Genomic DNA, 6,716 nt, shown 5'->3' with positions numbered 1-6,716 from the left:
TTATAATAAAAACATAACGACATCTTTCTAAACCGTTCACTAGAAGGAATTCTAATCGAGATTATAGTTTAGCTTAATTGAAATGTTGTGAAACCGATCTTGTGGATAAAATGTATTCTGTGTAACGTTATTCGTTATCAGTGCCACTGTATTGGGTGGATGGTAGGACATATATGCTTCCATTCAAATTTTAAGAGAATTGTGATAAAATTCATCATATTGAAGTGTAGGTGTTGTAACTCCGTTTGTTGTCCTGACGAAACACATTGTATTATAATTTAACTAAAGAAATAATTCCCGCGGAAAAATCTCTCAAAAAAACGTAGCTAAACATTCATAGCATGGATTCCGTATATCACAAAAAAAATCTGTTAAATCTTAAATATTGATATTTTGATTCAGTAATATTGTTTCTATCGTGAAATCGCCATCCTTCAAGAAGCTTGTGAACATGACGCACCTATTTATTTTACAATGGATGTGAGATTGATCTTCGTCTGGTGGACGATATAACTTGGCCTTATGGACAAAGAGAATTAAAAGTAATAGGGGAAGGGAGTTAACTCTAAATAACGTTCGGCTTTCTTCGTTGAGCTACGATCACTGATCGGACGATCCTATCATATAAACAGTTACAACCGTTCGCTCTCAAATTTATATATATAATCAATGAAGTAATAGCAACAGTACGAACAAATGAATTGTCAGAATTTCGAGGCAGCCTGTCCTTTTATCAAGGCACAAATATTACTTAAATTACATCACATGCATAGAACATGAAACATGTTCTGTTTTGTTGCGATGTCAAGTCCCGTATGTTCGATGCTCATAAGTATACATGATTTTCGCAGTTCACTACTTCCCCCACTTCGAATTTTGAGAAAATGACCTTACTTGAAAACCTTAATTTACTTGGCAAATTCCGTCTTTAAGGGCCCTCATCAACTTTTCCTTTCCATACTGCACTTGTATTGACTTGTCAGTATTCCCCATGCTGTTCCCGAAAACCAGACATTTCTGAGATGTCGAGACATTTATGTTCTGTCACTTCTTGTTAAGTACCGATTCTTATTCTTGAGGCATCCATTAGTATTCATCAACATCTTAAACACGGTTTCTGAGAAGTAAAACAATGACACCTGCTGCTTTTCTTGCGAAACCCTTCTGGAGTAATTCCCAGAGCCCTCTCATACAGGTATGTTATAGTCTTCACCAAGTTATGTCAAGATCTGTCTGACGATTCTGTGATTAGAAGTCAACTCTACCGGCCAGGTAAGACACGACCAACGAGGATAGTTTCATATCGTGTGATCAGTGTGATATTTCACTTTCTCTGTTATGGATAACAGTTTGTATTGGGTTTCCGCGTGAATCTCGCGGGATATGGGTTGATGAATGCAACGAGGTAGCCATGATGATCACCACGGACATTATATTTCCTTCTGCAACGACGTTGGGCAAGTTTGTTGCTTGTAAGTATGTCTGGTTGCTCCGTTGTTGTGAACTTTGTTCTCACTTGAGAACGTGCCATTATTTAGTGGATGTCGTCGACGAAGCACAAGACGCTTACACATCCGCAATACCTGGTCTTAATCTGTTTATACTTAGGAGTCTCCCTGTAAATCTTTTCAGGTTTCATCCAATTTTATTATGACAGATCGGTATTTTCTTAGGTACTAGCAATAGGTGACCTTACTGAAGCAAAGGTCAAAGCTCAAGACACGCGCAGGTTAAATCATATTGTAATTTTAGTGATAGATACGTCTAATAGATCATCAGTGGGATGACTTCCTTGACGTCGCCAGAACACTGATGTTCGTCGGTGAGAAGATACCCAGACACGAGAGGAGTCACGGAGATAGAAAACCGGTCAGCTAACAAACACCTCCATTAAATTGACACTGTTTCTAGATAGAATGGATGTTTGTATTCATAGGACCTTTCTGCAGTTTTCATTGATATTGGTCTTTGTCTTATGTTTTAACTTAAATGTTTGGTTCCCATCTTTCCCGCCTCCCCCGAGGATGATCTCGAAGTATCTTCGCGAACCGCGAGGATGAAGTTTACACCGTTTCGCTTAAAGACATAAATCCACTTGTAGTAACAACCAAAGATGTTTTCCCGCGGTATGTACAATGTACATGTGCCTCATCACGTCTAAGGTTGGCGATGAATGTAATTCTGTCGGTAAAATTGGGTTTAAAAGAACAAATTTGATGTACAGTATTTTTCTTGTTTAGGCTCTGGTTAAAAGCGTAGGTATATTTCACTAAATAAATTAAATCGAGAATTACATGTACATTGCATCATCCTCTAGGTACACACACGCCTATGGCCTGGTCTGAAGGAAATACAATTCACATAAATGCGAGATAAACAACACGGAGACATATTGTATAAAAAGACGTCTTTATTTCGACTTTCCCTGTACCCTTGTCTTTTGTATGCTCAATATCATTGTATAGACTACAGTTCTAGAGAACAAAATCAAATACCCACCATTCTGTACCATAAATTATCACATAGCTTCAACTGCATACTGAATCATCAATATACTCAAATTTCACAAGACAAAATATGCTGATTTTTCTACATTTAACACTGTAACATAAATACATAGTTACCTTGTCATTGATTCAACAATATTATGAGTGTCAATACTATAACAGAATGTCATTTTGACTCAACGATGAGAAAACAGGTTGTACACAGGTTGTACACAGGAGAAACAGGTTGTACACAGGTTGTACACAGGGGAAACAGGTTGTACACAGGTTGTACACAGGTTGTACACAGGGGAAACAGGTTGTACACAGGGAAAACAGGTTGTACACAGGAGAAAAAAGGTTGGACACAGGTTGTACACAGGAGAAAACAGGTTGTACACAGGAGAAAACATGTTGTACACAGGAGAAAAAAGGTTGTACACAGGAGAAAACATGTTGTACACAGAAAAACAGGTTGTACACAGGTTGTACACAGGAGAAAACAGGTTGCACACAGGAGAAACAGGTTGTACACAGGAGAAAAAAGGTTGTACACAGGGGAAACTGGTTGTACACAGGTTGTACACAGGGGAAACAGGTTGTACACAGGTTGTACACAGGGGAAACAGGTTGTACACAGGAGAAAAAAGGTTGGACACAGGTTGTACACAGGAGAAAACAGGTTGCACACAGTAGAAAACATGTTTTACACAGGAAAAAAAAGGTTGTACACAGGAGAAAACATGTTGTACACAGGAGAAAACAGGTTGTACACAGGAGAAAAAAGGTTGTACACAGGAGAAACAGGTTGTACACAGGTTGTACACAGGAGAAACAGGTTGTACACAGGAGAAAACAGGTTGTACACAGGAGAAAACATGTTGTACACAGGAGAAACAGGTTGTACACAGGAGAAAAAAGGTTGTACACAGGAGAAAACTGGTTGTACACAGGAGAAAACAGGCTGTACACAGGAGAAAACAGGTTGTACACAGGAGAAAACTGGTTGTACACAGGAGAAAACAGGTTGTATACAGGAGAAACAGGTTGTACACAGGAGAAAACAGGTTGTACACAGGAGAAAACTGGTTGTACACAGGAGAAAACAGGTTGTACACAGGAGAAAACAGGCTGTACACAGGAGAAACGGGTTGTACACAGGAGAAAACAGGTTGTACACAGGAGAAAACAGGTTGTACACAGGAGAAACAGGTTGTACACAGGAGAAAACAGGTTGTACACAGGAGAAAACTGGTTGTACACAGGAGAAAACAGGTTGTACACAGGAGAAAACTGGTTGTACACAGGAGAAACAGGTTGTACACAGAAAAACAGGTTGTACACAGGAGAAAACTGGTTTTACTCAAAATTAAATATGCCATTTAAAGTTTTTGAGCTATGGCAATTTTAATTGCAAATTTCCTGTAAGCTGAGCCAGCTGCTTCTGCCAATGTCTTGATTTTCTATTCAATTTGGAAAAACAAAATGCATAGAAAAATGAGAAACAAGTTCTTGTATTTTTCTAATTCAAATGACATCAACAATTCTACTTAACAAGCTATAAGTATAGTAAATGTCATGGACATTTTCATCACACTTCTAATTTGAAACAAAATTATTACCTTAAATTCTCCATTGCTTAAGAGGAAGTATGCAAGGGGTGTTAGTTCAAAGCTGTAAATTTTCATTAAGATATGCCAAAATAACTCATATGAAAATATGGTAATCAAAATTTCTTATCAGGACATGATTTGGCTAACAATCGAGAATACATACTAAATAAGGTAAGCTGATTATTAACACATAAGCTTGTACATAAATTCTCTATAAGTACACATAAATATATTTTTTGGGATTGTTGAAGTGTTCTAAATATTTCTGTCTTCATTTCCTACTTTTCATCATGACTTAACCAATTGACAAATAGAAGAATACAACTGAAGAAAAACAAACATAAACAAGGAATTGGATGATTCGTTGTGATTGTGTTTTTCTCTATACACACAATTTTATATCCTATGAAAACTGTGTATGTAGTGAAGTCAATCCTTATATTAAAACACTGCATCATCAGACCCATCTGAATGACAATCTCTTCAGATGTCCATGTCATGGAAATACCTAGAAAATAAACCCTCTGGAATGTAAGTATCACAAAGTATACATTGCGTATATACAATAATATGTAGCCATACACACAGTCTTAAACACACAACCTACATACCTCATTCAAAAATATCACATTCACGTTTGTAACAAGCACACACAGGTAATATATCTACAAATTACATCTCTTTAACCTATGAATGCTTACTTTTATGAACTTAAGTCCCAGTGTTGAATTTGATACACTATTGATTAACATGTAGGCCAGATGATAACATGGGACACAATATTTCTAACGTAAGGGGGAAATCTGATTTTCTTTATTAAAACTTATATCATGTAATTGATATACATGATGAAGATAGTTGTAAAACATGTTTTTAGGAACCTCGGACTACAGTCATAACACAAATTGTTTTTTATGAAAATATTTCAACCGCATCCAGGAAAGTACTATGATTGCAACACCTGAAACGACTAGATCCAACACATGACAGCAGTGATCATTTTCAATGCATATCACCTACACATTCATGCATTTCACAATTTTTGCAATCAACATAGGGTAGAGAGATGAGAATATGAAAATTAAATAACACAGGTTTTTTCAAAGTTACTTTTGTAATACATACAGAATAGATTTTTCTTATTTACAGTTTGTTTCAAGAACAATTTAGTTTGCAAAAAGGATAGAAAAAATAAAATTGAGACGAGTGTAAGGTGTTGATGTGTTATCATCGCTCCAAGCATTAACCATACTTTATGAAATAAATTTAAATCTGTTATATTGATTACAAATTTTGGATTTCTAAGAGATTCAGTATTAAAGATTATGAACTACAACAAGCTGACATGATTTATTGGAGCTTTCGTCATCACTACTTCAGATATAATCAGATACCCATGAGATAAAACAATGGCCTATGAATAGTGATTGATCAATGTTACAAAATGAAATCAAACTTTTCTCATACACTGTCCAACCTGCTTTCCAGTTTCTCTGCTACCTTGAATGACCGTTATGGACAGGTTTGATTTTTAATTGTGATGCAATGCAATCTTAAAGAGAATTCTTCCTTTAAACAAATACCAGCTGATATATTTAGATAAGAAAGGATTACAACACAATACAACAAATAAATGAACAGCTTCTCGGCATCTCTTCTCTCTGGTACATCATAAATGTGTTTTCTCATTGTACTCATCATAACAATTAACTGCATTATTTGGGCTTCACCATTAAAAATAAACGCTGAATAATTATACCACACTATCAAAGCATATAGATACCAAGTACAACGTATGAAACTGGTAGATTTTTTTTAAGCTTGTGACAATTACAATTTGTATCATACTGATATGCCAAAACAGCAATATTGTGTCTTATCTGGATTCCCCATAACTGTATGAGGACATTTAACATGGATGTTTCACCTAGAATGTGTTTTTAATAAAGGTTTGAGGTCACATTGTCTACTGTCTTCATCTCTTACAACTTAAGAGAATATCAAAATTTGAAGGAGGTAATCAATATGAATTTATAAAATACTGCTTGCTAAATATACATATGATAACATGTGTTTATGTAAATATTTACAGATGTGACTTATTTTGTGCACATGATTTTGTATTTAATTGTTTTTACTAACTGCTGTTGATTTTATTATTTATCTAGTAATTCAGAAAACTATGTTTACTTGATGGGCTAAACCACAGGGAGTTAGCTCCCTTGTATATTTTCTCGATGGGCTCGTAAATGATTTTATCTTTGGTAGCAAACTGCTAAATACTGGGAGAGTTAAAGCTGGAGCCAAATTTAACTATCTCCTCTCTTCTAAACTACAGGTAGTTAACTCCCTTGTATTTTTTCTTGATGAGCTTGTAAATCTTTTTATCTTTGGTAGCAAACTGCTAAATACTGGGAGAGTTAAAGCTGGAGCCAACTATAACTAATGCCTCTCTTCTAAACTACAGGGAGTTAGCTCCTTTGTATTGTACAATATTTTGGTAAATATTTCAGAAATCTGTAGGCTTGAAATAAATTCTAACAAATCTAATGGAAATCACATTTTTTTCAGACAAAAAATAAATATGTTATCTTTTTTATTTTTAGAGGAAACAACT

The sequence above is a fragment of the Ylistrum balloti genome, unplaced genomic scaffold (assembly GCF_031769215.1).
Source record: "Ylistrum balloti isolate Yb309-2 unplaced genomic scaffold, AGI_CSIRO_Ybal_v1 Utg370744, whole genome shotgun sequence".
Classification (NCBI taxonomy): domain Eukaryota; kingdom Metazoa; phylum Mollusca; class Bivalvia; order Pectinida; family Pectinidae; genus Ylistrum; species Ylistrum balloti.
Note: the sequence above shows the minus strand (reverse complement) of the source record.